This window comes from Heterodontus francisci, chromosome 19 (genome assembly GCF_036365525.1).
Source record: "Heterodontus francisci isolate sHetFra1 chromosome 19, sHetFra1.hap1, whole genome shotgun sequence".
Lineage (NCBI taxonomy): Eukaryota > Metazoa > Chordata > Chondrichthyes > Heterodontiformes > Heterodontidae > Heterodontus > Heterodontus francisci.
The window spans coordinates 63910835-63922867 of record NC_090389.1 but is presented as its reverse complement, the minus strand read 5'-3'; the positions used below and the strand labels follow the sequence as shown (position 1 = coordinate 63922867).

General features: G+C 43.8%; 1 protein-coding gene across 3 annotated transcripts in view; it reads left to right on the top strand.

The window, feature by feature from the left end:
* The window catches only part of hdac11 (histone deacetylase 11), a 134264-nt gene that overhangs the window by 66703 nt on the left and 55528 nt on the right, over positions 1–12033 (top strand). The gene's annotated exons all lie outside the window — the stretch shown is intronic.

Sequence of the window (12033 nt, the reverse complement as noted above, 5' to 3'; positions counted from 1 at the left end):
TGTTGTGACCGTGGAGAAGTGAAGCTGGAGAAAGACAGTGCACTCCTCCTGCCTCGGTCGTAACATTCCCCATTTCCAATCTTGTTCTTTTGCCAATTATTATAATCTATGACCTCTGGTTATTGGCCAACTTGCCACTAGCCTTTTACGTTTTATATGTTTTGTGAAAGATTTTTGTTATCTGCTAATCTAGTCTCATACTCTCTCTTTCCTTCTTAACAAATTTCAATTTCCTCCTGCACTCTGTATTCTGCCCGGTTTTCTGTTGTATTCTGTATATGCATTTGCCATGAATCTCATTTTTCTGCTTTATTTCAACCTCTTATTTTCTTTGTCATCCAGGAAGCTGCAAGTTTGGATGCCCTATCTTTCTTCCTGATTGGAATATGCTTGTTTTTTTTTTACCTGAGCTATTTGTGCCTTGAAGGCTTATTGCTTAGTTACTGTTTTCTTGGTCAACCTTCATTTCTCGTGCACTTGTGCTAGATTGTTTCTCAGATCACTGAAATTGTCTCTCTTCCAATTGGGTATTTTCACCTTTTTGATTTTCTTATTCCCTTTCATAGAGTCATAGAGAGATACAGCACTGAAACAGGCCCTTAGGCCCACCGAGTCTGTGCCGACCAACAACCACCCATTTATACTACTCCTACATTAATCCCATATTCCCTACCACATCCCCACCATTCTCCTATCACCTACCTACACTAGGGGCAATTTACAATGGCCAATTTACCTATCAACCTGTAAGTCTTTGGCTGTGGGAGGAAACTGGAGCACCTGTCGGAAACCCACACGGTCACAGGGAGAACTTGCAAACTCCACACAGGCAGTACCCAGAACTGAACCCGTGTCACTGGAGCTGTGAGGCTGCGTTGCTAACTACTGCGCCACTGTGCCGCCCCAAACTACTTTCACTGTAACTACTTTTAAACCTAATTATATTATGATCACAATTACCCAGGTGCTCTCCCACTGAAATACCCTTCACTTACCCGATTTCATTCCCCAGAAGTGGATCCAGCATTTCTTCCTTCTTCACTAGAAACATATTGAGAAAACTCTCCACCCTCCTTGCCCATTATATTGAGTTTTCTCAGTCTTTATTAGGGTTATTGAAGTCCCTTACTATTACGGCTTTGAGTTTAACATTTCTCCTGAAATTTGCCTACAGATTTGTTCCTTTATTTCCTGCTCACTATTGGGGGAGGTCTATTTTAAACACCCAACAATAGAGCAGCTATTCTTCAGTTCCTTAACTCGAGCCAAATAGATTAAGACTTTGAACCTTCTAATATACTGTCTCTTTAAAACTGTAATATTCTTGATCAATCCTTCTTTCCCCAACCCATTCCTGTATTTGTTTCCTTTCCTTTCCCTCTTGATACATTGTCGCCAGGGCTGTTTAGTTTCCATTCCTGCCCATGTTTACACTGGGTCTCTTTTTATAGGAACTATATCGTAATTCCTCTTTGCAACTTTTGCCTGAAGCCCATCAACTTTATTTGTCGTACTTCTGCATTTCAACACCGTGCTAGTCTGGTTTGCTATTTTTCCTCATCTAATTGCTGCACTTCCTACACTATTTTATTACATTTAGACGAGTTTAGAAGAGTGAGGGGAGACTTGATTGACGGATATAAGATCCTGAAAAGTCTTGACAAGGTGGATGTGGAAAGGATGTTTCCTCTTGTGCGTGAGTCCAGAACTAGGGGGCACTATTTTAAAATTGGGGATCGCCCTTTTAGGACAGAAATAAGGAGAAATGTTTTTCTGAGGGTTGTGTGACTTTGAAACTCCGCCTCAGAAGGTGGTGGAGGTGGGGTCATTTAATATTTTTAAGGCGGTGATAGATTCTTGTTAGGCACGGGAATCAAAGGTTATAAGGGGTAGATGGGAGTGTGGAATTCGAGACACAAACAGATCAGCCATGATCTTATTGAATGGCGGAGCAGGCTCGAGGGGCCCAATGACCTACTTTTGCTCTGAATTCGTATGTTATTTGTCTCACCTAGTTTTCTATGCACCTTCTCTCTCCTCTCTGCTGCTACATTGTGGTTCTTCCCTCCCCTGGTAAATTAGTTTGAACTCTTCCCCCATTGCTCCAGTTAACCTCCCTGCGACGACATTGATCCCAGCCCTGGTCAGGTGCAACCTGTTTGGCTTCTACAGGTTCCAACACACAGAAATCTGAAGCTGTTTCGCCTGCACAAAAGAAAATAGTTTTTGATGGCATTTAATGAAATTAAATATGGAAACAATAACATTATTAAGATTAATGGAACTGAGGGAAATTTGAAGTGAGCAGTATTTGAATAGAAATTTAGAACAATGAGCTGAAGTGAAGCGAAGTTGTGTGGGATAATTGCAATAAAAATTTTTTTTTAGCTAATTGGCCAGAACCTTATTTGAAACGAAATACAGACTTAATAATGTTATGGTATTTCCTGGAACAATGTAAAAGCCAACATACACTATTAATTGTGCCGTTTTGCTCCATGATCTACCCGTTACAGCAAAATTTCCTGGAAGCATAATTTGAATACACTGCAGTGAGCAAAATCCTGAATCTAGGACCTCAAACAGCATTGCCAATGGCTTACCCTGAAAACCAATCCCATGCACAATATAAAAAGCTCAGAACAGATGTCATTCCTCATAGTGAGGCTTGGGGTGGGTGGGCGGTGGGGATGTGGGGTGTTGGTGGTGTGAGCTAAGTGTCGGAATCCTTTTATCTCTTTTGAAATAGCTTCAAATGATTGAAAACTTTCATTTTAATTGAAAATTGCTGCAAAATAGAGGGCTGAAATTTATGTTGCTGCTGCCGTGATTGGTGGTAGCCTGCACATGCGGGCCCAGCTTTGCAGAGCCGCCGCGATATTAAACGTGGCGGCTCGTTTAAATGGCTGGGGGCGAACCGCGGGGCGGGGGGGGGGGGGTCCGTTCCTGGCAATGGTGTCAGGTGCCATTGCGCAAGCGCCAACACCATTTTTAAAGGGTTTAGAGCCCTTCAATTTAGTTGAAATAGTTAAAGATATTGGCCCTTTTTTATTAAAAAAAAAATTAAATTAACATTTCTAGCCCCTTTCCCACTGCCCCCAATAAGCATACAGTTCATTCCTTGCCCTCTTATCCCCCCATCCCCAAAATACTTACCTTGTGTACCTGACCTTTACCCCCAAAATTTATGAACTTTTCACTTCAACCCCTTCACACCATCCCAAAGCAATCAGGTTGCTTTGATCCCCGCTCCCCCAAGGCACTGAAATATTTATTTGCTCCCCTCTCCCCACCAGTGTCCCGCATTGGATCTCTGGACAGAGGTCCGAAGGAGCGGGAGTGCCGGCCACCGGCACTGATATCAGAGCTGGACATATGGTGGGAGCGGGTGAGTGATTAATTCTTTAACTTGCATGTTTTAAAATATTTAAATTCTGCTCCTGTTGCCGAACGGTGGGGGGGCTGCCATGAGGCCTCGCTGTCGCTGGCAGTATGGGGCCGGGCCTTCCCGGCACCGAGCCCTGTGGCGGGCGTCTCCTAGAGGCATTTTCCAGGCCTCCCTTCCCCTACCATGACCCCTGACATTGCGGGTGTCTGTAAAATTCTCCCCAGAGTGTCTGAACATCCCCATTTTCACAGAAATGTTGCAAGATGATGCAAAAAAAGAGGGCAGTAGACTTTGGAGTTGAGGACATGCAGGCCCTCCATGAAGTGGAAAGATCCTATGAGTGGCTGCTGGGGATGCTGAGAAAGAAAGCTGGATGTGTGGGAGGAGATGAATTTTCCTGAGTGCAGCTTTGGTGCCATGGACAGGACCAATGCTGGTAAAAGTACAATGATCTGACTGGCAAACAAGATAACTAATGCTGCCTGCAAAGAGTAACGGGAAACCAAACCGAATTACTGCAGGTCTGTCTTTCTTTGCAGTTGCTGCCTTTCATCCTCAGTGTTTCGATTTTGCTCCGATTTTGTTTCATACTGTTTAAAAGGAAAGACGTTTAAAACTTCAGGCTGGTCTTTCAGCAGCAGGTGCCATTTAGGAATTGGTCATTTGATGCAGGATCTATGACTTCTTTCAGGCCGGATATTTTCCTATACTCTGTTCTGCACCCAGCAACCAAATGCGCTGACCATCTCCTTGAACATGTTCGCCCACTAAGATGGGCTTTTAAATGTGGCCTGTGATTGAATCGGGCAGAAGCATGCCCCTACTCAAGGACTCATTGCAATGTCCCTGAGAAAGCAGCACTGAGTAGCAGAGCCTCCAAACAAGCTGGTAGCCGAACTCCTGCACCGCTTGCATGCTGTCAATGCTCTATGCACCTCAAAATTCTGTTTTCTCTTTGTGAGGCAAGTTAGCACATAATATGCATGTGTGCAGGGCAACCAGCAGAGGATTGTTGCTTTCAAAGCACTGACTGCATGACAGGATTCCCCTCTGGATGCAAGAAGCCACAGTGCCTTTATTGTGGCATGCTGTGAAGTTGGTGACCTCAGCTCAGCACAAGCTGTTTTGTCTCCCAGGGCTGCATCTGAAGATGGACAGCTGCACCATTCTAATCCTTTTGTCTTTCCCTCTTACAGATCTATAGAGGTCTGCAATGCTAGTGGAGAGAGCGAAAGAACCAGAGAACCAGCATAAGGAGCAACCCCAGGGAGAAGTTGGGAGACAGGATGTGGGCCTTTCCATCCCCACACTGCACTGTAATGGTGCTGAAGTGCAGGAGGGACAAGACCAGGACGCCTTTCCTCACATGACTGTGCTGCCTCCTCGCTTACTCTGTGCCACTGCGACTCAGTAGCAGATGCACCCACCTCAGCAGCCCTTAGGTTTGACAGGTGGGGGAAGCAGAGAGGATCAGAAAACGAGGGTAGCGAGAGAAATGTGATCCAGTCCCCATTGAGGAAAGGTCAGCAAAGGGCAAAGACTGAGGAGGCATGAGAAGAGGTCTTCAGATGCTTCCATCTTGTCAGTCACGAATCCTTGATCACCACAAGTTGTTTCCAACTCCGGAGTTGATCATCCGTCTTTTGTGCCTTTTGGCTGCTGTGATCAGTGGTGGTTTCCAGGGATTATAGCACGAGATGGCTACCTTGTTATCAGAAGGTTGTTCAGGACCTTTGGAATCTGGTTGCGATTTCAACAGCCACCCTGCAGCTGTTGCCCCTTCCCGAGTCAACAGCAATCATGGTGCTGAGGATGTGATGGGGAAATATGGTGTCTTGAGGTAGAATGCTTGCCTGTCTGTAAAGTCCATCTTTTTTTTTCCTGCTTTTTCTCCCTCTTGGGGGTTTCCTTGTGCACCTTATTTTTGTTTAACTCCACTACTGTAAATATTTTTATGTTCTTGGTTTCTTGAAAAGCAATCATGCACACCCATTTGAGAAAATTTCTTCATTGTTAAACAACTAGATATTTAAACAGTTGTCACAGAAAAATCTTTGTACCCAGCTTGATACTTGACTACTTCACTACTGTCACTGATTCTGGACTTTCAGTCCATGGTCATATCCTTCTGTTACAACAATATCAAGATGCTACCCTGAGTGTCTAAAATGTCACATTTACCTGCTGCACTGCTGCCCAGCAATGCTGCTTTATGTAGTGGGTAATGGACCTCACCAGCTGGGTCTTCTGATTTGTAAACCGTTCAATTTTCTGTCTTTGCATCTTGTTGAGTAAACATTTTTTCTGATAGTAAAGATAAAAGTTTCGTGCATCTAGTTCTAGAGCACTTCTTCATTGTTTGTTGATTATAAGTTTTAATCGTACCTTTGTTACTGAATAAAAGTTCTGTTACTTTTAAATTATCTTGCTTCTCCTTACTCGAGTTGCTCATGCCGTATGATGCATGTGTTTGATGTAGGGGGGATTACAAGGGATCGGTTGGATGTTATCACTGGCCGAAGACCTGTACCATCAGCTGCTTTCTATCTGGCGACTATCAGTGTAGAATCCTTTGATGGGCCACCACTCCTCAGTTTGGGGACGTGCAGGTCGGAGTTCTCTGGTTCCATGGGCATCTAGTTTACCAGGTTCAGGCTGAGCACCTACTGCAGGATGAAATTTTGCAGTTCGCAGCACAACACTACAATCTTTCCCATTTTATAGGGATGTGCTGTGGGACACCTTCCACTCCTTGACCTTCCAGGTGCATGAAACAAGCTTTCAGTACCTCCATAGTACTCTAGACCTGCTATGTGTGCACAGTTATATCCATTTTGTGCTGCATTTGTTGTGACATGGAACAATGCTATCAGCCATGGCTTCAGGGCATAGACCTTGTTCGCAGGATGCGTCTGTCTCCTTTTATCTTGCACCTGATGGTGGCATAGCAAACGATGAAGGCGGTATGGCAGCTTCCCTAGTATGTAGAATTTACATGCAGGATCCTTTGCTGACTGTTGCAGACTATTTGCATATTTAATAAGTGGAGCCCCTTTCTGTTGATAAATGTGCCAGGGCCTCTGTGGAGTCTTCAGTGTCATATGGACATTCATTGACACCCCCCTGCACCCTGGGGAAATCAACTAGCCTGTGAAAGTTGATGACCTCCTCTCTTTTTGCTCTGCAGGGAACATACTATATGAAGTACAATGCCCTCACATCTCCCTGGCTGATGTTGCGCAGATTTCTAGTGAATGAGTGGAAGAACCTGGAGCAGTAGAAATTAAATGGCATGTTCACCTTCATTTCCACATCAGAAGTAAATTGTGAATTCAGGTCTTCTTTCAGCATTTTACATAGGCAGCGATGGCTTCTCTGTTGAAGCAAAGTCTGTAATAATCCCTTGACAACTACTGGTATAACATTCATTCCCAGTGGCAGACATTAGTAGTGTTGCAGTCTCTGACCATGGTGCCTTACATATCGTGCCTCTTACCTCTGCTCTTCCTCTTTGTCTATGATAATGCAGAGTAGAGAACTTTTCTGTGGAATGGCTGTTGCAATCCTTTAATCTTAATGTGTTGAGAGGGCTCGGGACCCTGAAGATATTACCTTTAGACTTCCAGGATGCTGGCAAAACTGTAGACCTCCGTACGAAAAAGGCAAAGAAAACAATCTGAGATCAACTCCAGACTGGAGAGTTGAAGCTCCACAACTTTAATGGTACCCCAGACAACTAAGCGCCCACCTGCACAATTATTTTTCAGTTTAAGGGCTGAGGTGAGAAAACTAATGAGAACCAAGGAAATTTGCAATCATTGTTGATTTGAATAGGGGCAGGACTATGATCAGCTTTTCACTTTCAGTAAGGGTTTTGGTGGAACATTGCAAAATTCCCAAGGAAATTATGGCATTATATGAATAGTGTCATAACTCACAGCATAACCTCTTGGGACCTTTGAAGTGAAAAACAGACCCATGTCATACATACATCATTCCAATAGAGCAAGTCTCCAGGAAGTTCCCACTCAATATTTCAGGAACAGAAGTTTCCTGAGTTTTCAAGACCTTTGTATTATTAATGAATTAGGTACGGAACAATATCTTAACAATGTTCTGAGTGTCATTCATATATGTCAAGTCTGTCATCTGTGTCATGACTTTTGAGCCATAGACTATTTTCTTTTTGGCTGGTTAAATATTTAACTCTGTTTCTCTTCCTTCTATTTGGTAATCACTCGTTTGAAAGACCTCTTGCCCTGAATTTAATTTTTGTTGCAGTCACATTGCAGCAAAAAGTGCTAGCATGTTCAAATCACTTCTTAAACAAGCAACAAAAAATCCCAAATATGGTTATTGTGACACTCCTCATTGAGGCTCAGACTGAGAAGAAAGTTTTTAAGTGTTGCTTTGAATGTTGTAAATTTTGAATTGAGTGTATTTTCAAACTCCGAGGGGTAAATTGATTAAGAAATTACCCACACAAACTTATAACTTCATTTACAGCATGCTGTTGTAAATAGGCCTGGGCTTCCAAGAGACATGGACTCTTTAAAAGAGTTTTCATCACATGGAATATGACTCCTCATTCACTGCCACCCCAAATATTGGTCCAGTTGCCCTTTTGCTCGCTGACCGACACATGTTCCAACTTCTCTGGCTCTGCTTCCTCCCTCACACTTCCAGCACTGACCTGACTCTGGTGTTTTGTTGGATATCAAAGAACAGTACAGCAGAGGAACAGGCCATTCGGCCCTCGAAGTCTGCGCCAATCATGATGCCTGTCTGAACTGAAACCTTCTGCACTTCCGGGGTCCGTATCCCTCTATTCCCATCCTATTCATATATTTGTCAAGATGCCTCTTAAACATCGCTTTCATATCTGCTTCCACCACCTGCCCCGGCAGCAAGTTCTAGGCGCTCACCACCCTCTGTGTAAAAAAAAAAAACTTGCCTCGCACATCCCCTCTAAACTTTGCCCCTCGCACCTTAAACCTATGTCCCCTAGTAACTGACACTTCCACCCTGGGAAAAAGCTTTTGACTATCCACTCTGTCCATGCCGCTTATAACTTTGTAAACATCTATCATGTCGCCCCTCCGCCTCCGTTGTTCCAGTGAAAACAATCCGAGTTTATCCAACCTCTCCTCATAGCTAATGCCCTCCAGACCAGGCAATATCCTGGTAAACCTCTTCTGTACCCTCTCCAAAGCCTCCACATCCTTCTGGTAGTGTAGCGACCAGAATTGTGTGCAATATTCCAAGTGTGGCCTAACTAAAGTTCTGTACAGCTGCAGCATGACTTGCCAATTTTTATACTCTGTGCCCCGACCGATGAAGGCTAGCATGCCGTATGCCTTCTTCACTACCTTATCCACCTGCGTTGCCACTTTCAGTGATCTGTGGACCTGTACGCCCAGATCTCTCTTCCTGTCAATACTCCTAAGGGTTCTGCCTGTTACTATATACTTCCCACCTGTATTAGACCTTCCAAAATGCATTACCTCACATTTGTCCGGATTAAACTCCATCTGGCATTTCTCCGCCCAAGTCTCCAACTGATCTATATCCTGCTGTATCCTCTGACAATCCTCATCATTATCCGCAACTCCACCAACCTTTGTGTCATCCGCAAACTTACTAATCAGACCAGCTACATTTTCCTCCAAATCATTTATATATACTACAAACAGCAAAGGTCCCAGCATTGATCCCTGCAGAACACCACTAGTCATAGCTCTCCATTCAGAAAAGCACCCTTCCACTGCTACTCTCTGTCTTCTATGACCGAGCCAGTTCTGTATCCATCTTGCCAGCTCACCTCTGATTCCATTTGACTTCATCTTTTGTATCAGTCTGGACCTTGTCAAAGGCTTTACTGAAGTCCATGTAGACAACATCCACTGCCCTTCCTTCATCAATCATCTTCGTCACTTCCTCAAAAAACTCAGTCAAATTAGTAAGACACGACCTCCCCTTCACAAAACCATGCTGTCTCTCGCTAATAAGTTCGTTTGTTTCCAAATGGGAGTAAATCCTGTCCTGAAGAATCCTCTCTAATAATTTCTCTACCACTGATGTAAGGCTCACCGGCCTGTAATTTCCTGGATTATCCTTGCTACCCTTCTTAAACAAAGGAACAACATTGGCTGTTCTCCAGTCCTCTGTAGCCAATGAGGATGCAAAGATTTCTGTCAAGGCCCCAGCAATTTCCTCCCTTGCCTCCCTCAGTATTCTGGGGTAGATCCCATCAGGCCCTGGGGATTTATCTGCCTTAATGTTTTTCAAGACGCCCAACACCACCTCCTTTTTGATATCGACATGACCCAGACTATCTGCACTCCCTTCCCTAGACTCATCATCCACCAAGTCCTTCTCTTTGGTGAATACTGATGCAAAGTACTGATTTAGTACTTTGCCCATTTCCTCTGGCTCCCCGCATAGATTCCCTCCTCTGTCCTTGAGTGGGCCAACCCTTTCCCTGGCTACCCTCTTGCTCTTTCTATACGTATAAATAGCCTTGGGATTCTCCTTAATCCTGTTTGCCAATGACTTTTCATGACCCCTTTTAGCCCTCCTGACTCCTTGCTTAAGTTCCTTCCTACTTTCTTTATATTCCTGAAGGGCTTTGTCTGTTCCCAGCCTTCTAGCCCTTATGAATGCTTCCTTTTTCTTTTTGACTAGGCTCACAATATTCCTCATTATCCAAGGTTCCTGAAATTTGCCAAACTTATCCTTCATCCTCACAGGAACATGGATTCTAATCAACTGACGTTTGAAAGACTCCCACATGTCAGATGTTCATTTACCCTCAAACAGCCACCCCCAATCTAAATTCTTCAGTTCCTGCCTAATATTGTTATAATTAGCCTTCCCCCAATTTAGCACCTTCACCCGAGGACTACTCTTATCCTTATCCACAAGTACCTTAAAACTTACGGAATTATGGTCACTCTTCCCGAAATGCTCCCCTACTGAGACTTCGACCACCTGGCTGGGCTCATTCTCCAATACCAGGTCCAGTACGGCCCCTTCCCTAGTTGGGCTATCTACATATTGTTTCAAGAAGCCCTTCTGGATGCTCCTTACAAATTCAGCCCCATCCAAGCCCCTAGCACTAAGTGAATCCCAGTCAATATAGGGGAAGTTAAAATCACCCACCACAACAACCCTGTTGCTTTTACATCTTTCCAAAATCTGTCTACATATCTGCTCCTGTATCTCCCGCTGGCTGTTGGGATATTAAGGATATTCTCCTTAACCAGTAATGCAACTCCCCCACCCCTTTTACATCCCCCTCTATCCCGCCTGAAGCATCTAAATTCCAGAAAGTTTAGCTGCCAATCCTGTCCTTCCCTCAACCAAGTCTCTGTAATAGCAACAACATCATAGTTCCAAGTACTAATCCAAGCTATGTTCATCTGCCTTACCTGTCATACTTCTCGCATTGAAACAGTTATTTCACGTGCAGACCACCAGTCTCGCTGTGCTCAGCAACATCTCCCTGCCTGCTCTTCCTCTCAGTCTTACTGGCCTTATTCACTAGTACCCCCTCAGTTATTTCACGTGCTGACCTACTGCTCTGGTTCTCACCCCCCTGCCACACTAGTTTAAACCCTCCCGAGTGACGCTAGCAAACCTCGCAGCCAGGATATTTGTGCCCCTCCAGTTTAGATGCAACCCGTCCTTCTTATACAGGTCCCACCTGTCCTGGGAGAGATCCCAATGATCCAGATATCTGAAACCCTCCCTCCTACACCAGCTGTTTAGCCACATGTTTAGCTGCACTATCTTCCTATTTCTAGCTTCACTGGCACATGGCACAGGGAGTAATCCCGAGATTACATCCCCTCACTCGCCATGCATTTCCATGACCACTGCCTGATAGCTGGATGGTGAATAGTCTATTTATTTCACGTTTTCTCAGCACAGCTACAGTGAGCTGCACCTGCCACTTCATCTTTAAATATGCTTTAAATGTGGATAATCCCAGCACTTAAATATTTAAAGCTTTTTAACTGGAAATGGGTTTTACACATTTCTGTACTCCTGCACCAATGTCTCTGGTCTTGACTCTTCATTTCACAGCCAGGCAGTATAAACAAAGTTCTGTAAGGCTGCAATTGGTTCTGTGTAAAGGCAGCCTTTTTCCACATTTGAGTTCCTGGAGGACTAATGCTAAACTTTATGAAAATTATTATTAATCTTTGGAGAAACTTTGCAATCTATTTAGCTGTTCTCTCTTAAAGCCATGTAATTAAAAAAACATTAGGGAGCAGATTAGTAAAGTTATCCTACAACTGCTTTGTATGTATTAATGTGGAGTTTAAAACTGAGAAAAAGCTTTGCACAGTTTTGCACAGTTCACACTGATATTTGCACTCAGTATTAATGTTTTTGGACATGGATACTGGTCAAATTTTGACTTCATCCAAATTTGGTTCCTATAATTATTTCATACAAGAATGTACTGTTTAAAAAATGAGTAATGATCACCTGATCAGAGCTTTGCAGTCATTAGCATTAGTGAACTGGACTAAAAACATTACTTTAAGTTACATTTCAAATCATGTTATACTCACAATAAAAGCAACCTCTGCGTTTGTGCCCAGATACACCTATAATTTGGAGGCATACAAATTATG